Below are 11,133 nucleotides of genomic sequence, written 5' to 3' on the forward strand. Positions count from 1 at the left end.
CGTATTTAAAAATATTATAAAATTGATTGATTTAAATTGGTTTAATTGATAAAAACCGTGAATGAGGTTGATCATAAAAATGATATTGATCATCCCGACATCATCCGATAAAATTGAGGTCATGATAATCATGGTGACTGACATCTACCATGCATTAATAAGCGAACAAGCAGTAATAGGTGTGATCAACATACAGATACGGACCTAGTCCGTGATACAGCTATATACCCCAATGCTTGTGGACGCCTTTGATAAAACTTAAAATCACGAGTATGCATAGCATCATCATTCAACATGTAGGCACTACGGACTCTGAACTTACCGCAACGGATACTATAAGTATTCTTATTCATGGACACAATGAACCAGACACTCGAAATCAAGCGCTAGGTTCCTGTCTTGCAAACTTCTCCAAGTCCACTGTCAAGTTGCTTCTCTCTATCGAAGAAGGCACTACCACACTGGAGATATCTTAGTTGGAACTTCTGATATTTGAGGTAAGATACTGTACCATATATTGTGTGTTACTTGTTAATGTTATATTTTACAATCAGTATATCAATCACGTTCGAACCGATTTCTTGGGTTTTATACTGCAATGTAACTCTTTCTGAGACGCCCACTGCCAGATTACGTAGCTCTGATGGGGATGGAACCCCGTACCCATTGGAGAATTGTGGACACTATGAAAGGCGATACTTATCCCTGATAATTATTGTCAGTTATGTTAGCTTTGTTTGTGTCATGCTTGTGTCTTTCAGAGATTTTACATTTCCCACCATTAAAGAAGAAAGTCAGCTTTTGAACCATGCCATAATATTCAGTAAATGCAATTATTACATGACGGTTTGCTGACTGTTTGCTGACATCATGTATCACGTCGATTTCGGTGTGTAAATGTGTATCCGTAGAGATCCATGTGCAGTTTCCTTGGTTTTAACCAATTAACAGTTGAAGACATTGACCGACATAATACTTGAATAACTGAGTTTCAAGATTACACACAGTTATTAAGTAATTTGAGCACAAGCATGTTCTGCATGATCAAAGATTAATTCAATTATACATATGTGACGACGCCTATAGAATGGGGTACAAAGTCGGCAATTTCACTTTCGAGAAAAACTAGTCTATAGTTTTGTTTAATTATTTTACTGACTTGTATTATAATAATTATTCATGTCTTCGCTGCAATTTATAAACTAGGAGTAAAAGAAAAATTAATCGCTTCTGTGAAATTCCATCAACCGACAACGATCAAAAACTGTGTTATCACCCTTCGTTTTAACTTTTTGAATTTTTAGATAACGATTACAGAATTTTAGTTATTACCTAAAGAGACACAATCAAACCATTACGACTATTTTCAACGTAGTGAATCCGTGCAATATATTAAAGTATTTGGCGCCAAATGCCTAATTGCTTATTGTTTAACTTGTACATTAATTGATCTATTTTTGATTTACCCTTTTCTGTGTGGGTTTCCTGTGAGTCTATTGTACACACGGCAACTATCCAAGCATTATCAAGAATTATATATATGTAACGTCTGTATAAAAAGATTCAAAACAGAGCTTAAATAATTGTTTTAAATGATTACAAGTCAACTTACAAAAATCATCTTCATAGAGTTCAATTGCCAACATTACATCTGATCAGGGTAAGATGTTGTTGTTGTTGTTGTTGTTGAGTTTATATCAGGGGCTATATACACATCTTATTAGCTTTTCAGTGACTGATCCAGCTAAAACATTTTCCCACGCTTTAGTGATGTACTTTTAGCTTTGTTTGATTTAACAATGGCATTGAAGTCGCTTGACGCAGCAGTGAATTATGATCATTTTTCCGGGGTGTTCGTGAGGTAGAGACAGAAGACTACAGCCCACACCTAATCACAACAATAAACCCTACACCTGATTTAGATAAACAATTGGTTGATCCAGAACAGCGCATGCAGAACCAGATGAGGATCCTCCAGTACGACATTGATAAGAAATATTTTGCCAGTTCGCTTAAGTTAGAATCTCTGTCGTTGCCTGTTTCTTCTTCTTTTGATCAGTCTTTGCCAAATAAGTCACCATTACTAAAACTAAATGAGTTTTGTATTAATCTCGATGTTGCTGTCGACAATAGTAACATTTAAAACATTTCTGCAATTTCTACACCTGCCCTTGATTTAGAAAATCCAGTCCCAGTCTTGTAAGTCCCAGACACCAATACCGACACTTCGTTCCCTGATATTTTGGGTACTAATGTCATACGGCACTGTTAGTCGGCTGCAACCGTAGTCGCCTCCGCTTTGCCCTGGCTGATGGCCTTTGACTCACTTGTACCACACCCAGTCACAGTACGGTCAATAAATGAGCATACGTTTTAAATTGCATCGTTTGAAACTGTCATAATAAATGGTCTCCGCCACACCAATCAAAAGCTGATTAGTGAAAATATTTCTATTGACAGTTCTTTGTTTTGGTTAGGTCTCCTGTCATGAAAGTGCCACAGCATGGTGCTTATGCAAAATTCCCTATCAGGGAATATATTAGTGTTTGTAATATTTAAGCTCAATCCCTTTAATCAAACCAAAATTTGACCTTTCTTGTATTAATGAAGTAACAGTGATTGATGACCTAACATCTAGCGTCACCTCTTAACCGTCAACTACATTTACCAGTATAATGGAGACGTGAAGATTGACACAGAAAATCTCACACCTGATCAGCTTCTTCGTGTTCGACAAGTATTAGGCAATTGGCAAAATATCTTTTCTAAAGGACCCTGATAATTAGATAGGTCACTGTAATATGGTTAAGTACAAGGTTGTCCTTACTGATACCACCCTATATAAACAGCCATACCGTAAGATCCTCCAGTTATGTATGAGGAGGTCCATCAACACAAAGAATCTGCCAGTCCCGTCTCCTCCAATGTGGTCCTGGTAAGAAAGAAGGATGGTTCACATTGCTTCAAGAGTGCTTATTGCAAATAGAAAAGACGCTTACATGTTATCCAGAATCAATCAACTCAACTTTATTCAGTATATAAAGGCCTCCGGCCCAAAATACTTACTATTATATATATATATATACTGTAATCCTTTATTTCTTATCAAACTGTAACATCTCTTGGTTGACAGTGGAACGTGACAGTAAATGAATGAATTTATTGAATAACAATGGCGTTGGTGAGCGTACATCCATTTATGTATTGTCTAAGGTCAAAGTTGCATGTGCACAGGGAAGTCGAACTGGTATGGATTAAAGGAAAACAAACACAGGTTGAATGAAAAACGGGCATTTATTAAAATGCCATGAATGTTGATAAGTGACTAAGAAGGTATTTTAGAAAACTTTTTCGGAAAGAACATATCTGGGTGGACAAAACAACCATGGGGAACCGCCGCCCAGAATTTAACTAGTTCACGTCCCAGTCCCTCCATTCAGGGTCCTCTTTTCATATTTGAATACTTTAAAGAAAATAACAAAACATAAACGTGCATGTAAGAATATTGTACTTTTAGTCAAAAGCTTGACGGTCATTTGTCAGAATGATTAACCCTTGTTCAACTGAGTAACAAGTAAACTTAGCCGACAAAGAGCAACTATTTTGACTATTGACAGACAGGCCATTCTATAAGTGTGTAATACTGGAACAACTTACTATTCGCAGCTTCATTAAAACATAGAGAGCCGCTGTGTACAAATAGCACTGCAATTCAAAGCCTTTCCCGGTAAAATACATGTAAAACAGTGTCTTGTGGGTGTCGCTTTCTCTGCATTTGACCCAGCACCACGACCCCGTTCCGATAGTCGTTGAATCGTTTGCTTCCCTTCCGAGCATATTTTCAGCAAGCGCCACACTTATAATGATAGCTGGAGTTACAACGTTGTTATAACTATCAATAAAGAGTACCATTTATTCATAAACACACAACTTATGTATATGGACATACATACACAATAAGTATGAAATGATGAACAGTTGTATAAACATACGTCAGTTACTGTATATAATCATTAAAAAGATTGCACGGTATTCTAATGATAACATTTGTACCAAACATTTTTATACGATAGGTAGTAAGTACCTGGTACACCCCAGCTTATAATGTTAGCCACAGGCAAAATGAGACCACGTGGGCTATTCTGCGGACGGAGGACTGCCAAAAAGAGATGCAGAGCAATGAAGACTGTCAAGAAGAATGACACCAGATTTGAATAGGTGGTCACAACACTCTGTATTGTACAGAACAGGGTATCTTTTGGACCCGTTTTTGATTCACGGTATATGATGGAGGTCAAATACCCTGAAATGGTAAGATATTGAGGTCAAATACCCTAAAATGGTAAAATATTGAGATCAAATACCCTCAAATGGTAAAATATTGAGGTCAAATACCCTAAAATGGTAAAAATATTGAGATTGAGGTCAAAAACCATGAAATGGTAAAAAATGATAATCAAAATGTGCTTTATAAGATTTAAGCATTAAAGAACCATCAAAGTTCGTATGATTAGCAAAGTACATGTGGTTTTCGTTATTCCACGTTTTCGAAATGTCTCTGACTCGGAAATGGATTGTTTCAATTGTTATAGTCAATTTATATCGTCTGAGATATGCTTTGAACAAGAGCTTTTGTCAGCGTCAATGCTGTGCTAGATAATATTACCTATTAAAGTTCCACTCTTACAGATTTACCGTTTTCACAACTATTTTATTTTTTGTCTTAAAAAGAGCAAATATATTTCCGTTTGAAAATTAATGTTTTATGGCTTAAACAGTTTCCAACGCAAAAAAAATGGCTCGTCCAAAGACAAAAAATAAAAAAGTTGTCAAAACGTTCAATCTGTGAGAGTGCAGCTTTAAGTTAATGAATTAAGACTTTGCAGAATATAGGTCCAGGAGATGCAAAAATATAAGGAACTTAACTTACCAAGAGGAGTAAAGAGGTCTGCAACAGTCAAACACGTGACCAATTTCCTCGTGGTGTTCCGTATTTCCGGTATGAAAATGTATGTCATAAAGATCACGATAGCGCCCAAGATTGACAAGGTGCAGCTTACTGCCGATATGGCCTCCACGTTTGCTGGCGTTGTGTTGTTGGGATTGTTGCAATACATCAAGTCGATACTTGATTCAACGGTTTATTCATATGTTTGGCTTAATCAAACAAGAGTACCTGCAAAGTATGTCAGTAAACTTGTGAAATCTAACCTTGAAGACCAATTTCAGCAAATTTGTTTTGAACAATTTAATTGTTCCTCTTAGGGTAAAATGTATTCTCGGTTTAAGTCCAATATTAGATTTGAGGAGTACCTTAATATCTTACCCAAATATCTACGTTACATTCTTGCATTTCCGCACTAGCAACCACAAATTTCCTATCGAAGTCGGAAGATGGAGAAAGAATGTACCGCATGTCAATTGAGTGTACGTTTTGTAATCTACACGATATCGGTGACGAATTGCACTATTTACTAAAATGTTCATTTTTAATCCTACCAGAAAAAATACATACATTGTCGTTTTTACTCAAGACCTAATGTCTTGAATTTAAGTAAATTTTTAAATTATAAGAACCCGGAAACCTTAAGAAAAACAGCATTTTTTGTTAAAATCTTAGTTAATCAATTTAAACGAATCTAATCATGTGTTAACAGTTTTTCATTTGTTATCTCATTACTGTATCGATTATATTGTATCCTAATTCAAATAAGTGAATTTGTTTTGTTATAGAAATAATTCTATTTAAACTAACCATATTCCCCTTACTATTTAAATTTGTTTTGTATAATGATAAACTCCAAACCAGTTTTGAAGACGCCATTAACCCACCTCTTTATACCTGTGTTAACATTATATATGCATTGAGTTTTCACATGCTTTTACTTAAATGTAAACTACGATATGATGAAATAATATTGAGTTGAGTTGAATATAAAAGCATTTTACACATGTATAACATAATTTAGGCTATCTAAGTTTTGGCATACTGAGAAGACGAGTATTTAATACAACCTTTCGATGACGAAACGTCCCAAGTCACATAGAACCAATCATTACAAGCATTTTCTACATTATCAATGCAAACCATATTTTAAGTCCCCATACCTCTGTGTCATATAATATAATTGGCATATTGTTTGCATAAAATACTTTACAGTGCAAAATTGTTTTACATAGTACATAATTATAGTTCTGAAACCAACTTAAAACATGCAAAAGTACTCATTTTGCCTTAATTGACATATGTTCAGCCATTTTATACAGAGATAATGTACTTGCGAAATGAACACCAACATAATCAAAACTCGTTACATCATCAAGTTTACTATTTGCATAAGACCAGTGTTCATGTCTTGATAATTGTCCACCTTAAATACCATAACTTTCGTTTTATCTATATTAACAGCAAGCTTGCATTCATTGCAAAAGTCCTGTAGAATATTTAACTGCCTGTGTAGTTGTACAACGGTGTCAAGTACACACGCAATATCATCTGCAAACCAAATGAAAATATTTCAATTTTATCAGGAAAAAGCTGTAAACCACTTACATGGTTGCTTAATAACAAGCTATGCAGTTCATTTATCAACAGGGAAGACTTAAACTACAACCTTGACGGAATCCTAGTGGACAATCAAAATGTCTTGTGCCTTTAAGCAGGGCGTAAATGTTATTGTAAACGAAAATGTTGGGTTTTAAATTTGGCTAGGGGATTGGATTTTGCAATATGTATTCCAAATATATATTTCTAATCAATGAAAACAGTTACAACTTTTATATATCTATAGATTTCATATTTTAATTTGTGTGGCTATCAACCTATTCATTCAAAGTACGTCGACTATATCGCTACACATATAAAGATGTACACATTGTGACACATAGAAAAGTATTTGCTTCGGAAATTGATCAATGTATTCCAGAGTATCCAGTTCAGGGTGTGTTTCTCCCAATCAGTTTTTCACATCAAATATGTAGACAACACCTCCAATATCTCAGCTGTAGGTACTTGGGTTGTCAGAGTCGGTTCGTTACGCGGAGTTTTGCGCAACATGTTTTGTACCAACCTCGTATTAACAGCATGGTATAGTTGCTCGCCACTCACCCAAAAGTTTGCTGGATCGATCCCCACTACATTTATTTTCTCTTGACCTTTTAAAATGGACATAAGTACTGCTTTGACCCAGGATACTGAATCGAGCGTGATTTTATCAGCTTTCGTTAAAAATCGCGCTAAAATAAATAAGTATACAAAGGCAAAGTAATATACAGTGGCAAAATTCTTGACTTTGGTCGTCTGCTGCTTGCATTTAGTTCAGTATATGATCTACTTTATACATTTCTTTACCACAATTCACACCGTCCAGTACAGTACTTCATGGAAAAATGACAATCTTCATCTCTCATATTTTCATGACTATCATGTTAGCATCTGTATCTGAATACAATGCATAGAAATGATAGAGTATGCACATTTATTTCCCTTACTACCGTACCTGTTTCAAGTTGCTTAAGAGTGCCTATAATAATAATACAACCTTATAGTTACGGACAGAATATATGCGATTAGACAATCTTATAATCGAAAGTATTGTTCGTTCGCTTTTTCGAATCGCATTTTCTTGGTCAAAATGTGGAATATTTTGAAATAAATTGATTGCAAATATAAGATTATATGTATTTGTATATACAAGTTAAAATCTTTAATCAATTGCTGACACTTGCTAACCTTTCAGCTATTTTTTCAGATCTAACGATATTTTGGCGAACGTTTGGTGATAAGAAGACCCTTATATCCTTTCGCTATTGTTTATTGAAACGCTGTTAACGCCAAAAACGACGTTTCTCTTGGAAATGTTCGATATACAGCCTTACGTTCTTTTTTTTGAAAGGAGCGCTTTTCTTAGGGTAAGTGATAAAGGTTTAAATGTCTAATTGACAAACAGTTAACCCAGCTGGGCTTAACAAATCATAACATGTAACTTATTAATGTCACTGTTATTCAGACTAACATTGTATTTGCCGAGATCAGTCGGTTCATAAAGTCAACTATTAAACCCATTATATCCACCAAAATGGATAAAATGATGGCATTGTTGCCAATTTATTGAGACTTCGGGCTCTATCTGTCCGAATGCTTACACGTCTCAGCTTGAGCAGCCAATAAAGGCCAGATTCAGTATTCATAAAACATCTTAAAGGCCAAATTAAGGAATGTTTGGCATGACAATCCACTGCTGTGCATCTTTTGTTAATTGCACTGGTATCACAGTAAGGGCCAATTTTCTGTATATTAGTTTAGTGGCTAAGGGTCATTTAGGGTCCAATACTATATTGAAACCTAAAAATCTGCACAGCAGGATACTCAGATTGGAGATCTGATAAGAGGGATAAAGGCAAGCAGATTGAGATCAATTCACAGAGGTTGTGTACTATCACCCGATTTATTTATTTATTTATTTTTATATTTTTATTTATTTTTATTTATTTTTATTTTGTTTTGCTTTTTTATTTTATTTGTTTTTGGGGGACACTTAAAGAAGGCTTAAACTAGGCCTTCAAGTCATTTTTTATCTTAAGTCATTTTCTTAAGTTTAGTATCTAACTGATCATTTGGTATCATAATTTCAATTTATCTGAAATACCTCTATTTCAAAAACACTTTTACTTTACTTTTAATTAAAATATTAAGAAATCGTCTTAAGTTAAGGAATGACTTAAGATGCGTTATGAACACCAGCCCAGCAGTATATAATTATTATACATAACACTGCAAATCAAACGCCTTCCCAGTCAGGAACATGTGAACTACACAACAATGTCTCGTTTTCATTTTACCCGTTCCAATATTGTGTCTTTCGTTGAGGCTTCGCCCAAATATTTTCTTCGAAGAGGGCAACTTCTCTAATGATTGCTTTGATTTATCAAAAATACTCAGATATTGACCAACACACACTTAAACTAGAGATATTTGGAAAAAAGGACAAAACCTGAGAGAGAACAGGAGTGATCAGTATACCGCACGCGGCATTGGCACAAGATATTACTTGTTGAAATAGATATGAAAACATAAGTAATATCAGATTCGTGTTTCCTCAACGGAATTAATTATTAATGTCCACAAGGGCAATGCAAAGATTTGTAAAGCATTTATTAAAGTGTAGAAGTGGCTCATTTAAGAAATCTGTAACCATGAATGTATGGCGCTTGGCGTTATAAGGGTAATTCAGGGAAAATGGTATGCTCAGTACTGGTTTAGACACATGCAAGATGTATCTCTTGAGATTTTCTAGAATTTGGATTTAACTGTTAATTGAAATCACATCTATCTCATGTCATTGTTTACATTAAAACACAATTCAAGAAACCAATGGCGTTACGGAGGGGTTATGCCATAATATAGTCAATGCAATGGACATTTGCAGACTTCCTTAAAGTCGATTCAACAAATGTTTGCTAAATATTTAACCTTATTCAAAAATCATAACATTTTTCCTTTTTCAAAATTTATCTTTGTGTCATTCAAATCAACGTTTGCAATGTGGATGTTTGAGTTTGAAATATTTGTTTATGGTAAGTATGGCAACAACCCGGTCGTGGATAATATGACATTTTTTAATAACGTCATTGCTGACACGATGAAAAAAACGGACAACAAATGGTCCAATACGAAAATTTATTCAATTCTACCACATTTTATTTTTTATTTTATAATTTATACGAATGTCGTATGAAAAGGAACTTTCTTTAAGTCAGCAATCCAATATCTTTATCAATTTTATCATCGTTAGGGTATTATATTATGTATCAATTAAATCCAAGATACACAGAGTAATATAAAAATCAAAGTCACGGCATTAGAATACCGTACCGTTAAAAGAAACACTCGTATCACAAGTAAATATGAATAAATATATACTAATTATTAGTATTATATACTTAGTTCTTAGATATTTTACTATGTTTCATCCCGTTGATTTATGTATGCGTTCAAAACTGTCCTTCTGTTTATTAACAGTATCCCCGACGATCTTACTAAAAGAGCCAGTATGATTCTGACCAAACAGTGGAATACAATCACTGTTTCTATTTATGTCAACGTCGTTGTCTGTATCTTCCATAATATCCATATTATTGTTTTGCGCGTGTGAAGGCTTACATGTTATGCATTCCAGATTCTTTGCCCAAATTTCACCATCTAGTATGCAAGTATGTAAATACCTGGTACAACCCAACTTAAAATGTTGGCTATAGGAAAAATGAGACCACGTGGGCTATTTTGTGGACGGAAGACTGCCAAAAAGTTTCAGGTAACAGTATTGTTCTAGGATCGTGGACATTTGTTTTATATGATAGTAACATCTTTATTTGCAGATGGTACAACATAAGAATGCACCGTCATTGGAAAAATCTTAAGACAATTCGATATGTAACAAAGAGAAATAACCAATAAATTAAGCCAGTACATGTATACATGATATTTGCACAACAATAGCAATTCAAAGCAACTTTTGATTCATCTATTTTAAATCGGTGTTGTTCTGTGAATAGTATACCTATTGTATAAAACAGTCATACCGAAATCATTTTAACCATCAGACAAATACTCAACCAGACGAATGTATGATATGTAAATATCGTAATATACTTCATTTACATACACTTATTTGTAATAAATGTTTGTAAAATATATGTGAATTTGTATTATCGCGTTTTTATTTATATTATATTTTTCTTCACCATCCCCTACCAATGCTGCTACCGGGCGTTGCTCGATCATTGAAAGTCACAATGGCTTAAGTTTATTGTATTCATCAATTTTCCGTTTAATAAACATATCTTCATTCTTGACATTTCATATGTTTATAAATGCAAATATAGTGCTTTGTTACACATTTATTGTTGCTTAATTTTGATATGTTTGTTTCAGGTAACTATGGCAACCATCTGATCTTGGACATTATGACGATTATGATGACGTCATTGTTGGCCATGGCTGTGAAAAGATCAACCAAGCAGGTCATGCACCGCTAGCTTTTGGAAATAGTGCAACACTGAAATCGTGGAGGAATTGCGATTGAAGATGGTATATTTTCTATGATTTATTTATATTATCATATGTTTTGTTTC

General features: G+C 34.4%; 1 protein-coding gene across 1 annotated transcript in view; it reads left to right on the forward strand.

Moving 5' to 3' along the window:
- Positions 1 to 367: 367 nt before the first annotated feature.
- LOC128246584 (galactose-binding lectin-like) overlaps positions 368 to 11,133 on the forward strand; it is a 32,699-nt gene continuing 21,933 nt past the window's right edge. Inside the window, exon 1 of the mRNA XM_052964846.1 lies at positions 368 to 497. The gene's annotated coding sequence lies outside the window, so the exon portion shown is untranslated. The remainder of the gene's footprint in view (positions 498 to 11,133) is intronic.

The sequence above is a fragment of the Mya arenaria genome, chromosome 9 (assembly GCF_026914265.1).
Source record: "Mya arenaria isolate MELC-2E11 chromosome 9, ASM2691426v1".
Lineage (NCBI taxonomy): Eukaryota > Metazoa > Mollusca > Bivalvia > Myida > Myidae > Mya > Mya arenaria.